The sequence below is a fragment of the Macaca nemestrina genome, chromosome 11 (genome assembly GCF_043159975.1).
Source record: "Macaca nemestrina isolate mMacNem1 chromosome 11, mMacNem.hap1, whole genome shotgun sequence".
Taxonomy (NCBI): Eukaryota; Metazoa; Chordata; class Mammalia; order Primates; family Cercopithecidae; genus Macaca; species Macaca nemestrina.
Genome location: NC_092135.1, coordinates 91,556,393 through 91,581,919, shown reverse-complemented (window position 1 = coordinate 91,581,919; position 25,527 = coordinate 91,556,393).

The window sequence follows — 25,527 nt, the reverse complement described above, 5'->3', positions numbered from 1 at the left end:
AATTTGGATTTTGTTTTGTGTGTTTGGTTGGTATTTGTTTATTTTTCTAATATACTTTTTCTATACAAGGCTATCCCATCCAAAATTCACACCTCATTTAGTAGTCGTGTGTCCTTTGGTTCCTCTAGACAGTGATAATTTCTGACATCCGTTTTTTGATGACTTCAAAAAGTTTGAGAACTACCAATAAGATATCTTGTAAAATTTCTGTCAGTACTGCATTGTCTGAAGTTTTTCATAAGATTCGACAGTGATTATGACTTTTGAGAGGAAGACCACAGAAGTAAAGTGCCATTCTTATCATTATTTCTATGGATGGTGCGTATTATCAACATGATTATTTAATCGATAATGGTGCCCTTGTTTACATGACATATGTATTTTTATTATGTTTCTCCAGTGAAAACTAACTACATTTCCCCCTTCTTTTTGTACTCTTTGGAAGGAAGTTATGCTTCACCTCACTGAGGCATCCCTATCTATGTAAATATTTGAAATTCTTTCATAGGGAAAATGTTTCTATTATCTTCCATTTATTTATTTTGTTTATCATATATTTATATTAATTTTGACTCATGGATATTTATTTCATTCTTGGGTTTATAATCTAATAGCAAATTATATTTGTTAGTGAATTGTTAAAGCTTTGGCCACGGGCAATTCTTTTACTTTGCTCCCATGTCTCTTTGACAAACCCACATATTTTGTTTTATGAGCACTTACTCTCTGGCACTAAAGATGCTCCAGGCTCATCTTGTGTATTCCCTGCCCTAATGCCTAGAAGTAGTCATTTCTCAGAGTTTATTTTATTAGAGAATGGCATTAGAAACCAAGATCTTCGAATAGCTTTTTCAAAGGTCATTTCCCATACATATTATCTTAACATAGTGGATATCATAAACTATAAATTCTTAACCAGAATCCCCATATTTTGTAAGATATCCCCATATATTATAAGATATATATTAATATAAATAAATGATATTAGAAGCAGTTATACAGCCTATTCAAAAGTACAATATAGTAGAAACGTATATAAGTTTAACATAAAAGAAACCTACCAGTCAGTAAGCCCTTATGCCTGCCTATCCTCTTTCTTTACTTCCTAAAAATTTATGGGCTTATAATGACGTAACAAAGCATGATTCTGGATACTATAGAATTAAAAGATAAGGATGTATTATCTGCCCTAACATAATGAAATTAGGCTACAAAATACTACATATGTAACTTTATTTCCTTACTTGCTTCTTTTATTTCATTATTTTCTTTTTCCTTTTTCTTCTTTTTTGCCTTAACCTCCCTCTTCATCTATCCCTAAACTTTTTGATCTTCTACATGTATGGATATCACATCTATCATGCTAACCTAAAAAATTTCATGGTTTATCCCATGAAAGAAAGACCATCCCTAAAGCAAGAGGAAAAATATTGCAAAGTATGCATTTTTGGCACAATAAAACTGAAATTCATGCTGAAATTTTATAAGTTAAAAAAATCAAATTTATCTGTAAATCAAAGCAATGTATTATATAATGTTCTCTTCACATAAATTTTCTCAATGTCAGCATTGTAGCCAGGTAAATGAAAGGGCATTATCAAAATCACCAAAATATCTTCATCTCAAATACTAGAAAGCAAGAAAACATAAAATATTGCCATAATATATTGCTTCAATTTCATCATAATATGCCCAACAAAATAAGTCACAGAGAAACGAGAAGAAAGTCAAGCTTAAATGTTTGATTTCAGGTCAGCATAGTCTGGTTTTCTCATGTTCACCATTTTACTAAATAGAGAATTTAAAAACTTATCTTCCTACTTTAAAGTCAGATATTTAGCAAAAGTAATTATGAATGTTAAGACACACTGAAAGATATAAAACACAATTTATTTTACTAAATTTCATCTGTTCTAAATCAGTTAACATTTAAATTTTCCTGTACAAAATATTCAACTTTCTGTCTATAGTTGATAGAGATAGGATGAAGAAATATGTTCCAAGACATGTAGCACAAATTTACTTAGAAAATAGTCATAAAACTACTTGATCTACCTCTAAAAATTAAATTTGTTTAAAACCATAAACAATCCTTAGTAAATATTACTATCCTTCTATTTGCAATATTATTTCTGTTTCATGTTGTGTTTGCTTAGTCTTCTTTGAATTTGTTTTATTCTATGAAAATTCCCTAAAAACATCCTTCCTCTTGAAATTATTATTTACTAACTTCGTAAAAATTATTTTGCTGAAAACAAATTCACAATGACCAAACAGGATTTATTCCAAAATGCAAGATTAGTTCAATTCTAAGAAATTCATTAATATCAATGTACCACAATAATAGATTTAAGTAATAAAATATTTTCATTATCTCCATGCTGCAGAGGGAAAAAATACCTCGCAAAACCTAAGAGCCATTTCTGATAAAAACACTCAAGAAAATCGAAATTGAGGGATATATTTTAACATGATTATGTATGTTGCCAGTGCCATTATGCAAGATAAGAGAGGCTTCAGAATGGTAAACAAAGTAATCACAATTGCAAATAATATGATCTTACACCTGGAATACCCTAGAGCAGGGGTTAGCAAACTAAGGCCAGTGGGTCAAATCTGGCATGCTCAAGCTCAAAGTCGAATTCCACTCTGGGAATTGCTCTTGATCAGTTCTGCCAAGGCTTCTTTCTAGGGGGCAGCTTTTATTTATATTACTGGTGAATACTGGTGTTTAAAGGCCAAGTTCTTTTGGAATTTGAGATAATTATGAAAGTTCATCCAGCTCCAGAGATTCCTTAATTATTCAAAAGCATTGATATGATTTGGCTGCGTTCCCACTCAAATCTCATCTTGAATTGTACATCGCATAATTCCCATGTGTCATGGGAAGAACTCAGTGGGAGATAATTGAATCATGGGGGTGGTTCCCCCCCATATGGTTCTCGTGGTAGTGAACAAGCCTCATGATATCTGATGGTTTTATAAAAAGGAGTTCCCCTGCACAAGCTGTCTCTCCTTGCCTGCTGCCATTCATGTAAGATCTAACTTGCTCCTCCTTGCCTTTCACCGTGATTGTGAGGCCTCCCCAGCCATGTGGAACTGTGATTCCATTAAATCTCTTTCCTTTATAAATTACCCAGTCTCGAGTATGTCTTTATTAGCAGCATGAAAACAGACTAATACAGTAAATTAACACTGATAGAGTGGACTAATACAAGCATTATGCCTAACAACACTTCCTAGTAAAACTCTCTGTGTACAGAAATCTATTTCAGAAGTTGAGGGAAATTGATCTAAGATATATTTAATGTAGACATTACTATAACTGGACAAGGGAAGAGAGAGGGAGGAAGAGAGAATCTGCAAGCACTTCATGAAAGACTCAAGTCTTCAGGAAAACTGAATAGACAAAGAAAAAACAGGAGTATGAGATATCACATTGGTGCAAAAGCAATTGTAGCTTTTGTCATTAAAAGCAATTAGTTTTGCACCAATATATAATAACTTATAGAAGGAAACACAGAAGAATATTTTACAACCATGAGATAGACAAATGTTTATTAGGGCACAAATATAAAAAATCATAGAAATGACAAGTCGTATTTCATCAAATATAAACTGTCTTCTCTTAGATTAATACCATTAATAAACTGAAGAGCCAAGCCACAAATTGGTAGAAAATATGTATAACACATTTACCTGACAAAAGATTTGAATACAGTATATATAAACAAAGAGTATAATTATTAACATAGCAATAATGCAATAAATGGGAAAATGCTTGAATATATACAATCACAAAGAAAAAAAATGATCAATAATATGTAGATCAGTAAGCACATAAATAGTAATCAGGGAAATCCAAATTAGAACTGTTACATATTTGCATGAATGGTTACAACTTAAAATATGCATAACACCAAGTATTATTCAAGTGGAAAGCAAGTAGAAAGCTTAGTAATTACTTCAATATAATATGATAAAACTACTTTACAAAATAGACTTTTAAAATAGTTTATTATACAATTAAATATGCTTCTGTCCAAAGATCTAGTAATTCTGTTCTTAGATATTTATCAAAGATTAATAAAAATATAAATGCAGAAATAAAAAAAACTGTTCATTGGAAGTGATATGGTCTGGCTCTGTGTCCCCACACAAATTTCATCTTGAATTGTAATCTGAATCGTAAACCTCACATGTTGGGGAAGGGGCCTTGTGGGAGGTAATTGAATCATAATAGTGATTCTCTCATGCTGTTCTCATGATAGTGAGTGAGTTCTCAGAGGGTCTGATTGTTTTGTGAGGAACTTTTTCCCCTTCACTCTGCACTTCTCTCCTTCTTCTTCTTCACCATGTGAAGAGGAATGTTCGCTTCTTCTTCTGCCACAATTGTAAGTTTTCTGAGGCCTCCCCAGCCATGCTGAATGGTGAGTCAATTAAGCCTTTTTCCTTTATAAATTACCCAGTCTCAGGTAAGGCACGGTGGCTCACACCTGTAATCCCAAATCTTTGGGAGGCTGAAGCGGGTGGATCACTTGAGGTCAGGAGTTCAAGACCTGCCTGGCCAACATGGTGAAACCCCATCTGTACTAAAAATACAAAAATTAGCTGAGTGTGGTGGCACATGCCTGTAATCCTAGATACTCAGGAGACTGAGGCAAGAGAATTGCTTGAACCCAGGAGGCAGAGGTTACAGTAAGCCAAGATCATGCCACTGCACTCCAACCTGGGTGACAGAGTGAGACTCCATCTCAAAAAAAAATTAATGATAATAAAATAAAATAAAAAATATATAAATTACCCAGACTCAGATGTGTCTTTATTAGCAACATGAGAACAGACTAATACAGGCAGTTTTTATTCACAATAGCCAAATAATGGAAACAGTTCAAATATCCATCAGCAAGCAGGTTAATTGTTAAATAATGTTTACTAACCAACAATAGCAATAAATAAATTACAGGTACACTCCACAGCATGGATTAATGTCTAGATATTATGTTGAGAAAAGTATTCCAAACCCAAAAGAGTACCTATTGTATTGTTTGGTTTGAAAGAAGTTTTAGAACAAGCAAAATAATCTATGATAATAAATATCAGATAAGTGATTTCCCTATAGTAAGAAACTTGAAGGAACATTCTGAGACAATAAAAATATTCTATATATTGATTGATGTGGTAGTTACATAGTATATGAGAATATACATTTGTGAAAACATCTATACATTCTATGTTTTACAGTTCATTAAATGTATTTTATAAATATCTCTGTAGGCAATTTACAACTCAATTAAGTTCATTTTAAAAATGCTCATTTGATGTAATGGAAATAAAATCCATACTCAGGGCAATTAGAAAACTATTTCTTGAGGATTTGCAGTTATTGCAAGTGATAACAGAAACTTTGGATGGAATCTAAAGGGAAACTCGGGATGAGCAGCATAAAAATTTAATATAGTACTGCGTGGAATTATAAAAAGTCACATTTATTTGAGTAAGCATAGAAGTACTGTGTCTGAGGAAACAAGACACAGAAATAAAGGGAAGTGTAAGTGTTGACAAAGGAATAGTAAAGATAAAGCTTATAAGGGGGAGCTGAGAAGGAAAATGATGCATGAAGTTTAGACCTAGATTAGATGCTGTTAATAGCAGAATACTTTCCAGGCTGGATTACTTATCTTAAAGAATTGAATGTGAGCAGGATTGCAAGATTTCATATCTTTCATGATGGAAAACCAACCAGACCAAGCCTAGAGTTATTTATTAGAAAAACAAACACAATAAATGGCCTCAGCCAAAAAACAAAGGCAACGGAACCAAAAGTAAAAGGTGATTCCAGCGACTGATCCTAGCCCACATTAAAAAGAGAGGAGGCAGAACCTAACTTAAGAAATGAGTTCCAGGAAAAAATAAAATAAAATAAAAAACATGAATGCTCAAAGCTGCAACGGGTTAGAGAGCATATGGCAAAATATTCATCTGCAGTTGACTCTTAGGGTGACAAAGTTCTGGAACATCAACAGAAGCATCTGTTCAGCTGGTTATTGGGCATTCCATTGAGGGTGAAATCTGTTGTACTGACATTGTCTAAATAAGGACTTTTTAGCCTTTGGTAGGGGCTTTGACAAAGTAAGATACTATGTTTTGGAAAAGTAATTTTGCTTTGCAAAAATAAATTATAGGCTGAGAAGTGGCATTTCAAAAACAAAGTTAGTTTATTCTCATAATTATACATGTTCTTTTAACTCTTTGTACCATTGTAGAGTGAGGATTCTCAAAATTGACAAGCAGTAATTAAAATTTTGAGCCTCTCAAAAATATATATATCGGATTCTTATTAGTGAATTTAGGTCACATTCATTAAAACAAACTCAGTTCCACCCAGGCATTATTCTGGCTGAAACTAAGCATACTAAGGAATTATGGACAACTTCAACTTCTGTGTATTTTATTTTAAAATAAATATGATTTAGGAATGTATACTTTTAACATAATACAGTAAAATAATTTTATTTTTAACATAATCTCTTATCCTTGGATTTTAATTTACAAGGGATTGCCGTCTTCCCTTATTCTTGATTTTGCTTTCTGAGGTTTTAGATACCTTGGTTTAACTGCAGTCCAAAAACATTAAGACATCTTGAGAGGCAGAGACAAAGAGAGGAAGAGAAAAAGAGACCACATTCACATGACTTTTATTACAGTATACTGTCATAATTGTTCTATTTTATAATTGGTTATTGTTAAGCTCTTACTGTGGCTAGTTTATAAATTAAACTTTTTTGTAAGAATGTATGTATAAAGAAAACATAATACAGTGCGTATACAGAGTTCAGTACTATCGGAGGTTTTAGCATCCATTGGGAGTCTTGGCACATATGCATCATAGATAAGGAGAAGCTATGTAGTTTTATTTTTTCTCAGATAAATTTATAAGGAGAGAGTCAGATTTTGGTCATCACCATATAATTGTCATTTTATTATTGGATCTTTCTATTGTCTTCTAGTGTCTTTAATGAGCTATACTAGACAATATTACAGGATATGATCTGAGCAAAGAAGCAGGAGCATAATACTTCATCATTGTGCTTTGAGGTTCATTTAAGTAAATTAATTAATTACTCTTCAGAACCACTTCTTAGCCTCTGAAAGCAAAATTTATGCTGCCCACACATACTCCCATACTCAGAGAAGGGTTCATTGTTCTTAGGAAAGTGGGCAAGGATTTTCCTAAGAAACTGCTGATCTTCACAAAGAGAGAGAGCCAGATCCCAGTTAATAGTTAAGTCAGTGGGTCAGAAAAAAGGCAAAATATTGAGTAGAACCTAACTTTCCTTTTTTTTTTTCAATACTGAGAGTCCTTTATTAGAATATGAATCCTCTCTCCAACAATTCACTCTTACAGGAAGAGGAGTATGTCATCTGCAGCCAAGTTCGAGAGAGAAACAAAAGAAAGCATGGCTCAACCCCTTGCTATTCTTTCTTCCGTTTGGATATGCAATTACTAGAGAGGAGCATGTTTTTGCCACTTCACTATTTTAACTTATACAGGTCCAGCCCACTTTCCAGAGGAGTGTGTCATCTGCAGGCAAGTTTGAGAGAGAAACAAAAAGAAAGCATGGCTCAACCCCTTCCTATTCTTTCTTGTTTGGGTATGTAATTACTAGAGAGGAGCATGTTTTTGCTACTTCACTATTTTAGCTTGTATAGGTCCAGCCCACTTTCCATCTTCCTTAGCACTACTCAGCTGTGCTTTAACATAATAAATATAGTTGTTAAGGTTTTTTTAATTTTTAAATTTTTAATTTTTATGGATACATAGTAGTTGTATATATTTATGGGGTATAAATACATCCATAAATACATACCGTCAGGGGAGCCAGCCCCCAGTATTTCAACGTAGGTTATTTTCTATTTTCTCTAAGTGTCGGCCAGTCTGAGAAAAAAAGAGTACAAAGAGAGAAATTTTACAGCTGGGCCTCCGAGGGTGTCATCACATATTGGTAGGACCGTGATGGCGATCTCGAGCCGCAAAACCAGCAAGTTTTTATTAGGGATTTTAAAAGGGGAGGGGATGTAGGGAGTAGGTCACAAGGATCACATACTTCAAAGGGCAATAAAGATCACAAGGCAAGGCAAAATTAGAATTACCGATGAGGGCCTATGTCCCACTGTGCACATGTTGTCTTGATAAACATCTTAACAGGAAACAAGATTCGAGAGCAGACAACCGGTCTTACTAGAATTTACCAGGTTGGAATTTCCCAATCCTAGTAAGCCTGAGGGCACTGCAGGAAACCAGGGTGTATTTCAGTCCTTATCTCAACCACATAAGACAGACACTCCCAGAGCTGCCATCTATAGACCTACTTCCAGGAATGCATTCCTTCCCCAGGGTCTCAATTATTAATATTCCTTGCTGGGAAAATAATTCAGTGATATTTCTCTTACTCACACATCCGTCTATAGGCTCTTTGCAAGAAGAAAAGTATGACTGTATTCTGCCTGACCCCACAGGCAGTCAGACCTTATGGTTATCTTCCCTCATTCACTGAAAATTGCTGTTATTCTGTTCTTTTTCAGGGTGCACTGATTTCATATTGTTCAAACACATATTTTACAATCAATTTGTACAATAGTGGTCCTGAGGTGATGTACATTCTCAGCTAATGAATAACAGGATTAAGAGATTAAAGTAAAGACAGGCATAAGAAATTATAAGAGTATTGATTGGGGAAGTGATAAATGTCCATGAAATCTTCACAATTTTTGTTCAGAGATTGCAGTAAAGACAGGCCTAAGAAATTATAAAAGTATTAATTTTGGGAACTGATAAATGTCCATGAAATCTTCACAATTTATGTTCTTCTGTCTCGACTCCAGCCAGTCTCTCCATTCAGGCTTCCTGCAACAATATAAACTGACTTCAATATAAACAATATAAACCTACTATACATGTATATATATGAATATTTATATGTGAAATTTGGTACAGAAATGCCATGCATAATAATTACATTATGGAGAATGGAATATCCATCCCTTCAAACATTTATTTTTTGTGTTAAAATGATCCAATTATAGTGTTTTAATTATTTTTAAATGTGCAATTAAATTATGTTGACTATAGTCACCCTCTTGTGGTATCAAATACTAGGTATTATTTATTCTTTCTAACTGTTGTTTTTTTGTAACCATTAACCATCCCACCTTCCTCCCCACCCCACCCACATTACTATTCTCAGCCTATGTTAACCATTCTTCTATTCTTTATCTCCATAAGTTGAATTGTTTTATTTTTAGATCCCACAAATAAGTGAAAAAAATATGTGATATTTGTCTTTCTGAGCCTACCTTATGTCAGTTAACATAATTACCTCCAGTTTCACCCATGTTGTTGCAAATGACAGGATATAATTATCTTTTATGGCTGAATAGTACTCCATTGTGTAGAAGCCTCACATTTTCTTTATCCATCCATCTTTTGAAGGACACTTATATTGCTTCCAAATCTTGGCTATTGTGAATAGTGCTGCAACAAACATGAGAGTATCAATATCTATTTAATATACTGATATGCTTTCCTGTGAGTCTATATGAATATATATTCAGCAGTGGGACTGCCGGATCACGTGGTGTAGCTCTATTTTAATTTCTCGAGGAACCTTCAAACTGTTCTCCATAGTGTTTGTGCAAATTTACATTCCTACCCAATGGTGTACGAGGGTTCCCTTTTCTCCACATCCTCTACAGCATTTGTTGTTGCCTAACTTTTAGATAAAAGGCTCTGAAGTGGGATAATATCTAATTGTAGTTTTGATTTGCATTTCCCTGATGATCAGTGATGTTGAGCACCTTTTTGTATGCCTGTTTGCCATTTGCATGTCACTTGAGAAACATCTATTCATGTATTTTGTCCATTTTATGTCAAATTATTAGATTTTTTTTTCCTACAGAGTTGTTTGAGCTTCTGACATATTCTAGTTCTTAATTCCTTGTGAGTAGTTTGAAAATACTCTCTTCCATTCTGTGGGTTGTCTCTTCACTTTGTTTATTGTTTCCTTGCTCTGCAGAAGTTTTTAACTTGATGTGATCTCATTTGTACATTTCTGCTTTACTTTGATTGCCTGCATTTGTGGGGTATTACTAAAAAAATGTTTACCAAGACCAATGGCCTGAAGATTTTCTCCAATGTTTTCTTATAGTTATTTCATAGTTTGAGGTATTAGATTTACATTTTTTCATGCACTTTGATTTTATTTTTTGTGTATGGAAAGAGACAGATGTCTAGTTTCATTCTTCTGTATATGGATATTCAGTTTTTCCAGCACCATTTATTGAATAGACTCTCTCTTCCCCAGTGTATGTTCTAGGCATTTTGTCTAAAATGAGTTTGCTGAAGGTGTGTGGATTTGTTCCTGAGTTCTCTATTCTGTTCCATTTGTCTATGTGTCCATTTTTATACAAGTACTATGCTGTTTATGTTATATAGCTGTGTAGTATAATTTGAAGCCAGATAATATAATTCCTCCAATTTTGTTCTTTTGCACAGAAGAGCTTTGACTATTCTGCATTTCTGTGATTTCACATAAATTTTAGGATTGAATGATCTTTCCAATGCATTGTCGAATTCAGTTTGCCAGTACTTTTTGAGAAATTTTGAATCAATATTCATCAGAGATATTGGTCTGCAGTTTTCTTTTTCTTTTCTTTTTTCTCTGTGTCTTTGATTTGAGTGTCAGAGTAATACTAGGCTCATGGAATGAGTTTGAAAGTATTATATCCTCCTCTACTTTTTGGAAGAGTTTGAGTAAGACTGGTACCAGTTCTTTAAGTGTTTGAAAATTCACGTGTGAAGAGATCAGGTCCCGTGCTTTTCTTTTTTCTTTTCAGGATTTTTTTTTTCTGTTTTTTGTTTTGTTTTGTTTTGTTTTGTTTGTTTGTTTTACTTTGGGGATGGAGTTTCACTCTGTCATCCACGCTGGAGTGCAGTGGTGCAAACTTGGCTCGCTGCAACATCTGCCTCCCAAGTTCAAGCAGTTCTCCTGCCTCAGATTCCTGAGTAGCTGGGATTACAGACATACACCACCATACCCAGCTAGTTTTTTGTATTTTTAGTAGAGACGAGATGGGGTTTCACTGTTTGGCTAGGCTGGTCTTGAACTCCTGACCTTAAGTGATCGTCCCTCCTCAGTCTCCCAAAGTGATGGGATTACAGGCATGAGCCACCACACCTGGACCCATGCTTTTTATTTTTTTTAACTGGAAGTCATTTAATTATGGCTTTGATCTCATTACTTGCTATTGGTCTTGTTAAGGTTTTGAACTTCTTCATGGGTCAATCTTGATAGGTTGTATGTGTCTATGAATTTATCCATTTCTTCTAGATTTTCCAATTTACTGTCATATAATTGCTCACATTAGCCACTAATGATCCTTTGAATTTCTGCACAGGCAGTTGTAACATCTCCTTTTTATTTTTCATTTTATTTATTTGGGTCCTCTCTCCTTTTCTTCTTAGTTAGTCTGGATAAAAGTGACAATTTTGTTTATATTTTCCCAAAAAAGCCCTACTTTTTGTTTCATTGATGTTTTGTATTGTTTTCTTCATTTCAAAATAATTTATTTTAGCTCTGATTCTTACTATTTTTTTCTTCTCCTAATTTGGGTTTGATTTGTTCTTCCTTTTGTAGTTTTTTATAATGCATCATTTGGTTATTTATCCAAAGTTTTTCTTCTTTTCTGATGTAGGCACTTACAGATACAAATTTCCCTCTTAGTACTGCTTTCACTGTATCCCACAGGTTTCGGTATGTTGTGTCCATTATCATTGTCATTTCTTTTAAGAACTTTTTTCAAATTTCTTCTTAATTTCTTCATTTGCCCACAGGTCATTCAGGGGCATATTGTTTAATCTCCATGTGTTTATACAGTTTCCAAAATTTCTCTTGTTTTTGATTCCTTGTTTTATTCTGTTGTGGTCAGATGAGATGCTTGATATTATTATTATTTTTTCTAGTGTTTTAAGACTTGTTGTTTTTGACCTAACACATTGCCTATCCTTGAGAATGATTCATGTGCTGAGGAGAATAATTTGTATTCTGAAGCTATTGGATGAAATGTTCTGCAAATATCTATTAGATTCATTTGACTTAAAGAGCACACCGAGTCTGTAATTTCTCTGTTGATTTTCAGTCTTGGAGATAAGTTCAATACTGAAAGTAGGTGTTGAAATCTCCATCTATTACTGTATTGAAGTCTATCTCTCTTTTTATTTCTAATAGTATTTGCTTTATATATCTGGGTGCACATATGTTCACAGTCATATCCTCTTCCTGAATTGAAACCCTTTATTATTATATACTTACCTTATTTGTCTCATATTACAGTCTTTATCTTGAAATCTATTTTGTCTGATATAAATATAGCTACTCCTGCTCTTTTTTTGGTTTCTAACGGCATTAGATATAGTTTTTATCCCTTTGTTTTCTGTGTATAGGGATATTTGTAAGTGAAGTGTGTTTCTTGTAGGCAACAGATGATTGGGTCTTGTTTTTTCATTTATTCAGCCAGTTTGTGTATTTTGATTGAAGAGTTTAGCTTATTTAAATGTAATATTATTATTGATAAGTAAGGACTTACTCTTGCCATTTTGTTATTTGTTTTCTGGTTTCTTTGCAGTCTTCTCTTCCTTCCTGTCTTCATTTTCATAAAGGTGAATTTCTCTGGTGGTGTGTTTTAACTTTGTGTGTGTGTGTGTATGTGTGTGTGTGTGTATGTGTGTGTGTGTATGTATGTATGTATTTGTTGTATGTTTTTCAATTTTAGGTTACAACAAGGCTTGCAAATGCCATCCTAAAACGCATTATTTAAATCTGATAACAACTTAACACTAGTTGCATGTACAAACACACAGACACACATACAAATAATAAAAACTCTACATTGTAACCTTTCTCTTCATTTTTTAACTTTTTGCTGTTTCTCTTTATATCTTGAAATTCCTTTTTTTTTTTTTTTTTGAGACGGAGTCTCGCTCTGTCGCCCAGGCTGGAGTGCAGTGGCGCAATCTCGGTTCACTGCAAGCTCTGCCTCCCGGGTTCACACCATTCTCCTGCCTCAGCCTCCCGAGTAGCTGGGACTACAGGCGCCTGCCACCTTGCCTGGCTAGTTTTTTGTATTTTTTAGTAGAGACGGGGTTTCACCGTGTTAACCAGGATGGTCTCGATCTCCTGACCTCGTGATCCGCCCGTCTCGGCCTCCCAAAGTGCTGGGATTACAGGCTTGAGCCACCACACCCGGCCAATCTTGAAATTCTTTTTATTGGTTCATCATCTAGTCTTTATACTTAAGATAAGAGTAGTTTACACACAACAATTACAGTGTTATACTATTCTTTGTGATACGGTTTGGCTCTGTGTTCCCAACCAAATCTCATCTTGAACTGTACTCCCATAATTCCCATGTGTTGTCAGAGGGACTCAGTGGCATATTATTGAATCATGAAGGCAGTTTCCCCCATAATGTTCTCATGGTAGTGAATAAGTCACATGAGATCTGATGATTTTTATCAGGGGTTTCTGCTTTTGCATCTTCCTCATTCTCTCTTTGCCTGTTGCCATCCATGTAAGATGGGACTTGCTCCTCCTCGGTTTCCACCATAATTGTGAGGCTTCCCCAGCCACACGTAACTGTAAGTCCAATTAAACATCTTTCTTTTGTAAATTGCCTAGTCTCGAGTATGTCTTTATCAGTAGCATGAAAGCAGACTTAAACTCTGTGTTTTTCTGTGTGCTTACTGTTACCAGTGAGTTTTGTGCCTTCAGGTCATTTCTTTTTGATCATTAACATCCTTTTCGTTGAGACTGAAGTACTCCTTTCAACATTACTTGTAGGGCAGGTCTGGTGCTGATGAAATCCCTTGGCTTTTGTTTGTTTGGGAAGGTCTTTATTTCTTCTTCAAGTGTGAGCGATATTTTCACTGGGTATACTATTGTAGGGTAAAAGTTTTTTTTGTTGTTTTTTGTTTGTTTGTTTTCATTCATCAACTTAAATATGTCATGATATTTGCTCCTTTCCACTGAAAAGTCTATTGCCAGACATACTGGAGCTCCATTACATGTTATTTGTTTTTTCTTTTGCTGCTTTTAGGATCCTTTCTTCATCCTTGACCTTTGGGAGTTTCATTATTAAATGTCATGAGGTAGTCTTATTTGGGTTAAATCTGTTTGTTGATCTATAACCTTTTTGTTCTTGAATGTTGATATCTTTCTTTAGGTTTGAGAAGTCGTCTGATATTGTCCCTTTCAGTAAACTTTCTACTCTACTCCAACCTTTTAGATTCACACTTTTGAGGCTATTTTTCTAGATCTTATACGTGTGCTTTATTTTTCTTCTTTTTTTAATCTCCTCTGCGTATGTATTTTCAACTACCCTGTCTTCAAGCTCACTAATTGTTTCTTCTGCTTGATCAGTTCTAAAATTAATAAACTCTGATGCATTCTTCTTTGTGTCAGTTGCATTTTTTAACTCTAGATTTTTCTGCTAAACTCTTTTACTTATTTCAATTTATTTGTTAAATTTATTTAATAGAATTCAGAATTTTTTCTCTGTGTTGTCTTGAATTCATTTGAATTTCCACAATAGAGCTATTTTGAATTCTCTGTCTGAAAGGTCGTATACCTCTATTTCTCCAGAACTAGTTCCTGGTGCTTTATTTTATTCATTTGGTGAGGTCATGTTTTCCTGGATGGCGTAGGTGCTTCTTGATTTTCACTGGTGTCAAGGCATTGAAGAGTGAGGTATTTATTGTAGTTTTCACAGTTTGGGCTTGTTTGTGCCTGTTCTTCTTGGGGAGGCTTTTGCAGTATTTGAGGGGGCTTAGGCCCTTTGAATACCAATAATGCTGTGGTTTTGCAGACTCATGGAGATACTGCCTTGGTGGTCTTGGATAAATGCTAGAAGAATTATCTGGATTATCAGAAGGAGTCTAGTTTTTTTCTCTTATTTTCTCCCAAACAAAGTGTGTGTCTCTCTCTCTCTCTCACTGTGCTGAGCCACCCAGAGCTGGGGGTGTTCTGAGGAAAGGACCCCTGTGGCCATTACCACTGAGACAGCACTGGGTCAGACTTGAAGCCAGCACAGTACTGGGTCTTGCCTAAAACCCTTTCCTATAAGGCCATGAGTTCCCCCAGGCCCCAAGCATGTCTGGAGATGCTGTCTGGGAGTCAGGGATTAGAGTCAGAAATGTTAGTTAGCAATTTACATGTTCTATTTTACTGTGGATAAGCTGACATTCATACCACAGTACGAGTCTTTCCTGCTCTTTCTTCCTCTTTCCACAAGCAGAAGAGCTTATCCCTATGTCCACCACCAGCACTGGTCCATGGAAGTTTTGCCAGATGACTGCTGATGGTCAATTGAAGTCCAAGGTCTCCTCTGTCAGCTTGTGCTAAAAACTGCCAGGCCTAGGACTAATCTTCATGGCTGTGCACTCCTCTCTGCCCCAAGGCAGGTCCAGAAATGCTATCCAGGAGCCTAGGTCTGAACTCAGGTACCCCAAAAGCCTGCTTGTTGCTCTGTCCTACTATGGCTGAGACAGTACCTAATGTGGAAAACAAAGTCTCCTTTACTTTTCTCTTTGTTTCTCTCAGACATAAGGAGTCTTTCACTATAGCCACAAGAGTCCACAGCACATTTCCTACATATCACTGTTGGTTATTCAGGGTCCAATCTCTCTTTAGTCAACAACAACCAAGACTGGATCTTTTACCTCAAGGCAGAAGATTTCCTTTTGGCCCATGGTGTGTCTAGCAATGTTGTCTAGGAGCTGGGATATGGAATGGGGGCCTCATGACTCTTTCTATTGCCCTGTCTTACTGTTGTTGAGCTGGTATCCAAGATGCAAGACAAATTCCTTTTTTCTCTTCATTCTCATGTACTTATTCACATTCCCTTTTTTTTTTTTTTTTTTGAGATGGACTTTCACTCTTGTCGCCTAGCTGGAGTGCAGTGGCACGATCTCGCTCACTGCAACCTCCACCTATCGAGATCAAGCAATTCTCCTGCCTCAACCTCCTGAGTAGCTGGGACTACAGGTGTATACCACTGCACCTGGATACTTTTTGTATTTTTGGTTAAGATGGGGTTTCACCATGTTGACCAGGCTGGTCTCAAACTCCTGACCTCAGGTGATCCACCTGCCTTGGCCTCCCAAAGTGCTGGGATTACATGCGTGAGCCACCATGCCCAGCCTCTCATCTTCATAAGCAAAAGGAGGGAGTCACCTTTATTGCTGCAAGATTCACTGCCTAAGATTGGAAAAGGGATGGTGCAAGCATTTTTTTTTTTTTTTTTTTTTTTTTTTTGAGACGGAGTCTCGCTCTGCCGCCCAGGCTGGAGTGCAGTGGCCGGATCTCAGCTCACTGCAAGCTCCGCCTCCCGGGTTCACGCCATTCTCCTGCCTCAGCCTCCCGAGTAGTTGGGACTACAGGCGCCCGCCACCGCGCCCGGCTAGTTTTTCTTTGTATTTTTTTAGTAGAGACGGGGTTTCACCGTGTTAGCCAGGATGGTCTCGATCTCCTGACCTCGTGATCCGCCCGTCTCGGCCTCCCAAAGTGCTGGGATTACAGGCTTGAGCCACCGCGCCCGGCCGGTGCAAGCATTCTTATAGCTGTGCCAGCTGGTGTCTCCCTAGGTCATGTGCCATCCTACTACACTGGCTCTAAGCCAAGCTAGCATTAGGAGTTGCCTAGGTATCACAATCCTTGTGTGTTAGACTGCTTTTCAAGTTTACCTAGGAGCCCAGAGCCTACGATGGCAAGGCTCGCCGAGAAACTCAAGTTCTGACTGCTGGCACAAGCAGTTCCACTCTGGTGAGAGCTGGTCCAAATACTCCCACCATGCATGAGTGCAAGCTGAGTCCAGCATGGCTTTATTCTTCACTGTGACAGGGAAGCACTGAGTTCAATAAAGTCCCCCAGTCACTGCCCTCTCCCTCCCCAAAGTGTGAAGTTTCTTTCTCAGGGCTACGTGGCTGCTGCTGGGGGATGAGAGAAGTGTGGCATCAGAGATTCAAACCTGTCTCTCCTGCCCTCCTCAATGCCTCTTTTAGCAATATGAAGTTCAAAATAGTTACTGTGATTGCTCACCTAATTTTCGATTCTTGTGACAATGTTTTGTAAGTGTAGATAGTGGTTAAAATTTGGTGTTCCATCATGGGAGACAAATGGCGTAGGTTTCCTTTTGCCATCTTGCTCTACACCTTGGTTTTTCACTTTTGAGTACCATTTCCCTGAGCCATTTGGCCAGGTAAACCGTGACCTCCCTTATGGCTTTACCATTGGTAAAGATGCTAACTTGATTATTTTCTGCCACTCTTCTTTCACAACCTTGCAATATTTTCAAACCCAGAAATACTGATATTAATTATTGACATCTTAAATATCATAAATGGCACAGTGTGTCATAATTGCTCTCAGATTATTTCTTAAGCAAATTCTTATTCACTCCCACAGTGCCATTGTTCCAATGGGTCTTTTTTTTTTTTTTTTTTTTTTTTTTTTTTTAATGTTAGGACCACATAAATCTACCTTTAAAATCATATGAAAACTCCAGAGAGGATAAGGTAGAAATAAGTTTCTTAATTAAAATTTGTAGCAGAATGAGATCTTCTATGGCCTGTTTCCATGATTATATATGTATTTATTACACCCCATTGTCCGTTCTCCATTTTCATTCTCTGTATAGCAGCTGTATTAGTCCGTTTTCATGCTGCTGATAAAAACACACCTGAGACTGGGTAGTTTAGAAACAAAAAGAGGTTTAATGGACTCACAGTTCCATGTGGCTGAGGAGGGTGAAAGGCAGGTCTCAGGAGCGGACAACAGAGAATGAGAATCAAGTGAAAAGGGAAACCTCTTAAAACATCATCAGATCTCGTGAGACTTATTCACTACTACGAGAACAGCATGGGGTAAACTGCCTCCGTGATTCAATTATCTCCCACCGGATCCCTCCCATAACATGTAGGAATTATGGGAGCTACAAGTAAAGATGAGATGAGATTTGGGTGGGAACACAGCCAAACCATATCAGCAGCCGAATGAATGTTTAATGCAAATTTGATCAGCTGACACCCTGGCTGAAAATTACCTTCCAGTTTTCCGTTGCACTTGAGGTAAAGACTGAAACCAACTCTGATGACAAAGTGCTAAGTGAGCTGCCTCAGAGAATATCTGGAGGATCACCCAGTGTGATCCACCCACTTGTTTTTGTGGTCCAGTTATACCAGTCTTCTCTCAATTTTCCAACTTCCCTGTGCAACCTTTACCACAGAACTCCTGCATCTGTGGCTTTTCTCCGAAGAAAAATTCTTTATTTCCTACCCCACGTACCCTACTCCTGTGGCACCTATTTAACAATAAATTTCAATACATGTATTACTTCTTTAGGTTTATGATGAGCCATAGCACACTGTGACCTTCTTGGCTTTTTTTTTTGTTTTTTTTGTTTGTTTGTTTGTTTGTTTGTTTTTGCGGTGTGTTTGCACATTTTCAAACACTTCTGCTTCACAGTTTAATAATGTGTAGATATGCTATGATATTGATATATATTGTATATATGCATTTATAGAGTGGGGATATGTATAACATCATTGCTATTTGTTTTTCTTATTCGTTTATTTATTTTGTCATCCCCAGGAAACTGTAAGCTGCATGAGAACAGGCAACAAACATTAGTTAAGTTAGATTTTCTCAGCGTTTTATTGCAAGTACCAAACAGAATGCTTAAAGCTCCGGGTTCCTATTGCATCTGGAGTAAGTGAATAAATTGCCTTACCTATTTTACATTCTTTATTACTCTAAAGATAAGTTTGTGTGTATGTGTCTGCATACACAGAAGAGTTTTGATGATTTAGACAACCTGCAAATGCTTACAAAATTAATGAGGGAATAAAATAGATGCCAGATGTTTCTTCCATTTGGCAACTGTTTGGATCCTGAAAAAAAAAATTTTAATACAGGCTTTTGTGTTTTCTTACTCTACAGTTTTACTTTTAACTTTTTTTCAAGAAACTATTCCAAAAAGAGCATGATAAATCTAAAGACATCCAGTCCCAAGGGAAAAAAAAAAACAATATTGAACTGAATTAAAAGTTAATGAAATATTTTACTACTGCATTTTACCACAGGATTTGCAAGTTGTATCTGGGCATCCTAATAATTTTAAAACCACTATCCTCATCTCAATCAGTGAAAGGCTCTGAAAAAGTTCTCATTTTATGATCCAGAAAGTCACTATGCAAAAGAAGAGAAATTAGGTTATAAAAAGAAGGTACTGTATAACTTGCCTAATGGCCTGTAATCTGCTAAAAGTACAGCTGCAGTAGGCTGTTTAACAGGTGCTATGATTATGGAGCATAGCAAACATGTTAGGCTTTGTAGTGCATTTAATACCTTATAAACAATTGGACTAATTTGGACAAGGCTAATAGACTAGTTCAAATGACACTCTTGTAAAAGGTCTGTGATTATGTTGCACAAATTTGACTGAAATTCTAAACTTAGCAAGGTGCTCACTTTAAAATGACTGGAATACTATTTTTTAATATTCCAACACTGATTTCTAATGTTATTCACTGCATATATAACACCATACTTTAAAATGGGGATAGTCATTTTGAAGGTATTCTCACAGTTTCCAATATTACAAAACCATGTATTAGAATGTTCCAATAGTTCTACCATAATAGTGCATGTACTTTTTGAAAATGGGCATAAATCCCTGCCCTGAAATCATCAGAGCAAATGGTTTGGGGTTTTCCTGCCAAGCAATTAACCACACATGTGTTATTTAAGCACCTCTGAGTAAAGTGATTAGATTTTATATATAGATTGAAAGCCAATCACTTAATAATTGAAGAAAGCTTATCTGCAATGACTGACTTAATGGCAGAACATGTGAACCAAAGGAAAGTATAGCTTGCTTAATGTCAAAAAGAGAAAAAAAGAAAAAAGAAGAAATAAAAGTAATATATATATAACAAAACCAAGGTACACTTTGAAAAGTTCAGTAAACTTTAAGAACAAAGAACAGATACAAGGGTCATGTAGGAAAAACAAGAAAAATAATAAGTCTTCCGGCATGGGCAATAATACAGCAGCCACCCTATTGATAATGTCAAGAGAGGTGTTAGCTTGATGCGTCTCCACTCAGAAGGTAGCACCCGTCTACAGGAACACATTTAAGAATTATTAACAGATATATTTTGAGCCATTTGAATAGGTAAATTAATTAAAAGAAAGTGTGACAAGAAATCAGAAAAGACCTCAGGATCAACTGCTGAAAAACAATTACATAAATAGATATAAAGAGAAGAGGCAGCAGAAAGACTAAGAAAGAGAAGATGTTTAAGCACAATAAAAAAAAAGTGGTGACACTGAAACTAAGAAAAATAAATATTCAGAGAAACAGTGTGCTTGAAGGTTCTGTTGAATATTGTCCATTAGCATGAACTATTTTGGTTGAGTTGTAATAGGAAAAGCGTCACTGGAGGGTATTAAAGTGTAATTGAGATATACCTAAGGCAATATGTGAACCAGATAAATGGAAACCCCATTTGCATTTGCTGCTTATCACCTAAAACTTCTAGATATTTATAATATAACATCAACTAAAATTCAGTGCTAAACTGGGAATGCAAAGAGAATGTAGAACAACGGAGATTAAAGGAAAACCAAAATTGTCTTTGAAACGTAGAATAGTGGTTTGAAGATCCAACTTCAAACAATAACAACGTAAAACAATGAATCAAACTAAAAGAAAGTAAATGAAAAAATATATCACAAAAATTAAAAAGAGCACACACTTAAAAGTAGTAGAATGAATCAACAATAATGAGTTTTTGTCAACAGGTGTAATTTTGAAACAGGTGTAATTAAAAGAGTTATAATAATGCAAAGTGGGAAATGACTAAATGTATAGAAAACAAACTTAAAATCTAAAATGTAAAAATATATAGTAATAAAATTGAAAAATTTAAAAATTTTCTAAGGAAACTCAGCTTACCAAACTGATATGAAAACAAATATAGTGCATAATTAGAATTAAAGTAACTTGTAAAAAATTGCAACAGTAGAAAATAATGCAAGGCCCCTTTAGAGGTCAGGTTTTCCAACTTTCCCAAACAGATTACTTATATAAATCTTATGTAAACTTTCCCTAAGAAGATAAACATTTTAAAAAGAAATTCTTCCCAATCTATTTAAACTGCAAGTAGAATCTTGAAATCAATGTTAGCCGAGATAGTACATTATTTATAGGTTTAGTTAACGAATTCAATGCAGTAACAAATAAAAAAATCTTCCAGTATCTTTGCTTCATACTAAAGTGAGGAACGTTTTAGGAATGGAAAGACTAACATTGGAAAATAAGAAAGGTAATCATATTAACATATTAAATGATGAAAATATATAATAATCTCAGTGGATGCAGAAATTACTTTGAAACATTTTATAGCCACCAGGATAGAAAAGCAAATAATTTCTTAGAATAAATGCTGTCCACCAGAAACCCCAAGCAGTATAATATTTAATAGTGAAAAAAGAAAGTGTTTTCTTAAATGTAATGTGGAAAACGCATGGTGCTTCCTATCACCTGTTTTATTAAACTCATTAGCAGATCTACATAGTGCAGTAGAATATGCACACACACTCACACTTCTTAGTAGATACGATTTTTTTTCTTTTATATGGAAGAGTAGCATTCCATGTCTTTTGCAGCAACACAGAGAGAACTCAGCCCATTACCTTCAGTAAATGGACTTGGAAAGTCAGCCACCTCATGATCTTATGTATAAGTGGGAGCTAAACAAGGAGTACACATGGATATATATCCATGTTGGGTGTGTGTGTGTGTGTAAAATGTGTGTATACATATATGTGTGTGTGTATATATATGCATATGTATATGTGTATGTATATATGCATATACACACCGCATTTTTAATCCAGTCACTTGTTGATGAGTGCTTAGATTGCTTCCATGGCTTTGCTATTGTGAGTAGTGATGCAGTAAACATATGACTGCAGGTGTCTCTTTGATTAAATAATTTTTCCCCTTTGGGTAGATACCCAGTAGTGAGATTTCTGGATCAATTAGTAGTTCTATTGTTAGTTATTTGAGAATTCTTCATACTGTTTTCCATAGAGGTTGTACTAATTCCTACCAACAGTGTGTAAGTTTTTCTTTTTCTCTGCATCCTCACCGAGACAGGTTATTCGTTGACTTTAAATTAATGTGGTTTAATTGTGCATTTCTGACTGGATGCATTGGCTCACGCATGTAATCACAGCACTTTGGGAGGCCAAGGTGAGCAGATCACCTGAGGTCATGAGTTTGAGACCAGCTGGCCAACCTGCTGAAAACCCGTCTCTACTAAAAATACAAAACATTAGCCAAGCATGGTGGTGCGTACCTGTCTGTAGTCGCAATTACTTGGGAGGCTGAGGCAGGAGAATTGCTTGAGCCCTGGAGGTGGAGGTTGCAGGGAGCCAAGATAGCACCACTGCTCTCCAGCATGGGCAATGGAGCAAGACTCTGTCTGAAAAAATAATAATAAAATAAAATAAAATAAAATAAAAAATGTACATTTCTCAGTTGATTAGTGATGTTAAGCATCTTTTCACATGTTTGCTGGCCACTTGTATGTCTTCCTTTGAAAAGTGTCTGTTCATGTCCTTTGCCCACTTTTTAATGAGGTTTTTGTTTTTTTCTTGTTGAGTAGTTTGAGTTCCTAGTAAATTCTGGGTATTAACGCTCTATTGGATGTACTGTTTGCAAATATTTTCTCACATGTGTAGGTTGTCTGTTTTACTTTGTTGACTATTTCTTTTGTATGTTTAGTTCATTTAAATCCTGTTTGTTTATTTTTGTTTTAGTTGTGTGTCCTTCTGAGAATTTTATCATAAATTATTTTCCTAAAGAAATGGCCATAGTTTTTCCTAGGTTTTCTACTAGAAATTTTATCTTTAAACTTTAATTCCTCTTGAGCTAGTTTGTATATGGTGCAAGGTAGGGGTACAGCTTCATTCCTCAGCATGTGAGTCTCTGTTTTTTCCACCACCATTTATTTTATAGCATGTTCTTTTACTAGTGCATACTTTCATGGACTTTGTCAAAGATCATATGGTTGTAGATATGTGGCTTTATTTCTGGCTCTCTACTCTGTTCCATTGATTGATGTGTCTATTTTTATACCAGTACTGTGCTGTTTTGGTTACTATAACCTTATAATATCATTTGAAGTCAGGTAATGTGATGCCTAGAGCTTTTTTTCGTTTTGCTTAAGATTACTTTGATTATTTGGGCTTTTTTTCTTTGCTGATGAAATTTTTGGATTGTTTTACATAATTCTCTGAAGAATGACCTTGGTAGTTTGATGGGAATTGCCTCGAACCTGTAGATTGCTTTGGGCTGTACAATTTAATGATACTGATTCTTCTAATCCATGAGCATGAGATCCTTTTTCCATTAGTTTGTGTCATATATGATTTATTTAATCAATGTTTTGTAGTTCTCCTTGTAGATATCTGTCATTTTTGTTGGTTAAATATATTCCTAGGTATAATTTTTAGCAAATTGTAAATGGGATTGAGTTCTTGATTTGGTTCTCAGCTTGATTGGTATTGGTGTATAGAAATACTACTGATTTTTGTATGTTGATTTTATATCCTGAAAATTTACTGAAGTAATTTATCAAATCTAGAAGTCTTTTGGAGAAGTCTTTAGGGCTTACTAGGTATAAGATTATATCAACAGTGGGCAGAGATAATTTGACTTTCTGTTTTCCAATTTAAATGTTTTTCATTTCTTTCTTTCGCTTGATTTCTCTAGCTAGAACTTCCAGTACTATATTGAATAGCAGTGGTGAAAGTAGGCATCCTTGTCTTGTCCTTTTTCTTAGGGAGAATGCTTTTCCCCATTCTGTTTAATGTTGCTGGCTGTGGGTTTGTTATATATAGTTTTTATTATTTTGAGGTATGTTCCCTCTATTCCTAGTTTGGCAAGGGTTTTTGTCATGAAAGAATAACAAATTTTATTAAATGTTTTTTCTCAATCTTTTGAGATGCTTCTGTGGGTTTTGTTTTTAATTCTTTTATATGGTAAATCACTGATATGGTTTGAATCTTGTGTCCCCACCCAAATCTCATGTTGAAATGTAATCACTAATCCCCAACAGGAGGTGAGGCCTGTTGAGAGGTGATTGGATCATGAGTGTAGTTTCTCATGAATCATTTAGCACCATCTTCTTTGGTCACCATAGTAAGTGAGTTATCATGAGATCTGGTTATTTAAAAGTGTGTAGCACCTCCTCTCTCTCTCTCTCTCTCTCTGTCTCTCTCTCTTGCTATTTAAAATTTGCTAAAATTTATACCTAGGAATATATTTAACCAAGAAAATGACACATATCTACAAAGAGAACTACAAAACATTGATTAAATAAATCATATATGACACAAACTAGTGGAAAATGTATCTCATGCTCATGGATCAGAAGAATCAGTATTATTAAATTGTACTGCCCAAAGCCATCTACAGGTTTGATGCAATTCCTATTAAACTGCCAAGGTCATTCTTCAGAGAATTATGTAAAACAATCCTAAATGGGTTTCACCATTCTAACCAGGATGGTCTCAATCTCCTGACCTCATGATCTGCCCACCTTGGCCTCCCAAAGTGCTGGGATTACAGACGTGAGCCACTGCACCTAGCCGCCACATTCTTAAACAATTAAATCTCACAAGAACGCACTATCATGAGAACAGTACCAAGTGGGTGGTGCTAAACCATTTATGAGAACCCATCCCCATGACCAAATCACCTCCCACCAGGTCCCCCCCTCTGACACTGAGGATTACAATTCTACATGAGATTTAGTGGGGACACCAATCCAAATCTTATCAGGTGGGTTTTTTATATGCAGCTTATGTTTAGAAAGTTTTTATATTTTTATCCATTCTGTCAACTCACATATTTTAAGTGGAGCATATATTCCCTTTACCTTTAAGGTTAATATTGATATGCAAGGTTTTCTTCCTGCCATAATGTTAATTATTACATATTTGCTTTGTGGTCTCAATTGTGTAATTACTTTATGTGACCTGTAGGTTTTTATGATGACAAGTATACCCCTTCCATTTCCATGTTTAGAACTCCTTTGAGCATTTCTTTTAGGACTGACCTAGTGGTGACAAATTCCCTGGTGTTTTCTTGTCTCAGAACAACTTTATTTCTCCTTCACTTAGGAAACTTAGTTTAGCAGGATACAAAATTCTTGGCTTGCACTTTTTCTTCTTTATAAATACTGAAAATGGAACCCTAATCTCTTCTCATTTGTAATGTTTCTGCTGATATATCTGCTGTTAGTCTGATGGTATTTCCTTCATAGGTGATTAGATGCTTCTCTCTAGCCCATTTTAGAATTTTTTTCTATCTTGTTGACTTTGTATAGTCTGATGACTA